A 2,018-nucleotide genomic window follows, 5' to 3' on the forward strand; every position below is an offset into this window, starting at 1 on the left:
GGCGGCAGGGGCTGCGGCAGCCCTGGGCCGCGCTGCCCCATGGCGGCGTGGCTCCGCACGCCCGGCCCGGGCTCCGCCGCGCACATACTTGGCATAGCTGCGCGGGGTGAGAGGGCGGCCCGCAGTGCGCATGCCCGCCGCGCCGCCCGCGTGGGACGCCCCCGCCCGCTCCCCTCGCCGGGACGCGCCCGGCCCGGCCCAGCGCAGCCCCTCCGGCCCGGCCCTCCCGAGGGAAGGCAGCCCCCGCGGCGCAGGGCGCGGGGCTCGGCGATGCCTGCCGGAGGTGGCCCGTGCTCTGAGCGCTAATGCAGGTGGGCGGCGGGTCCGTCCGGCACGGGGGCCCGTCCTGCCCGGGCACAGGTTCCTTGCCGACACCCGGAGCACGGCTCGGATTATCGTCTCTGTCAGCCATGTGCACTGCATTTCTTGCCAGAGACCGGAGGGATTCACAGCATATTTTAAATACTTCTTTTTCCTTGATGTTAACTTCCCACCCCCCTCCCCTCCCCCAAAGAAACAAATCTGTAGGCTGCAAAACGAATTTTCCCCTGTAGGCTGGGGCCGCGCGTGGCAGCTTTTGCTTCCCAGCAGGTTTTTAGACAGCTTCCCTGCAGTCCTGGCCGCGGGAGAGCAGAGCTCACTCTCTTGAAAAGCTCCTCAGCAGAGTAACGCCAGTGAAGGGAGGATGAAGTTGACCCTGGTTTTAGTAGCCTCTAACACTCCAGCCAAAATGCCACATAGGTAGAAGACAAACAGCATTAGGACAGAGCAAATAATGTACTGAAGCTGCTGAAGTGGGCAAAAATTGTTTTTGGTGTATGTGTTGCTCAGCTACAGAGTGCATTAGTTCCATTAGCGAGGGCACAATCCTTTGAAACTGATCTTGAGAAATGGTATGTCATTGATTTTTATCCAAGATAAAGTACCGAGGCAGCTTTCACTGGTTAACATCTACATCTCCTGCATTTCATTTCATTGTAAACAGGTTGAGAATTATGTTTTGCAGCCTTTCAGATGACATCTTACAAATGATCTGTGACACACCTATCTCAGGGTGGGTGAGAGGAGAGGAGCTGTTGGCATTTCCTACGCATGGGTGGTGGGTGCAAGGCTTTCCCGCAGAAAGCAGCTGGGAGCAGGCAGACATTCCACACGTGAGCACAGCATTGCCTTGTACACAGCAAAGCCCCAAACGCTGGCTCAAAGGAAGCGCTTGCTTGCTTCTGGAGAACACAACTGCAGCTCATGAGCATCGCTCCTGTTCACAGATTTTGGGTTAAACAATTTGACAGAGGGTTAAATAATCCGATCATTTGAAACAACATCTTCCTGGAAAAAAAATCCAAATTAGACTGAAATTTTGACTGTTCATAATTAAGACCTCCCCAGCAGCAATGCAGTAACACCTGTATTTCTACAATGCAAAAAAATCCCCCAGAACTTACAGAGTAGTTATGATTTCTCCTTACATAAAATAAATCTCATGATGGTTATTGCATGTCACATCGCAACAATCTGAAGTGCCATTTTGCCATCCTGTCTTTTGAAGCCATCTGTATCCCTTTAAATACACATACTGGGAAATACCCGTGTACAGGTTTCACGGCAAAATGCATAAGCACTGCAGAATGCCTTTGGTTGGGAAAAATCACAGCCGAGATGGTGGTGGGTGGGACAGTCTCAGCCCTCAATGTGCTGCAGCTGAGGAGCTGTGAGTCTCCAGGGGTCTGCCTGCCTCTGTCTTTGCAGGGGTCAGATCCTGCCCCCTCTCTCAGAAAGTGCTCCTTTAGGAACAGCACCTTAGGCAAAATGACATGCAAGAAATGCACAGAACCAAAACTAGTACTTTTACAACAGTGCACTCACTGTGTAAAATTAACGCATCTGCCTCCAGCAGATTGACTCACGTTTCCTTCATTACCTATGGGCCCAAGTAAAGGAAAAGCCCAATTCCACCTCATCTATCCTGATCTAATCTGTTTGAGAGGTTAAGCTTTCATTCCCAACAAAAACTTCCA

This window comes from Colius striatus, chromosome 10, assembly GCF_028858725.1.
Source record: "Colius striatus isolate bColStr4 chromosome 10, bColStr4.1.hap1, whole genome shotgun sequence".
NCBI lineage: Eukaryota > Metazoa > Chordata > Aves > Coliiformes > Coliidae > Colius > Colius striatus.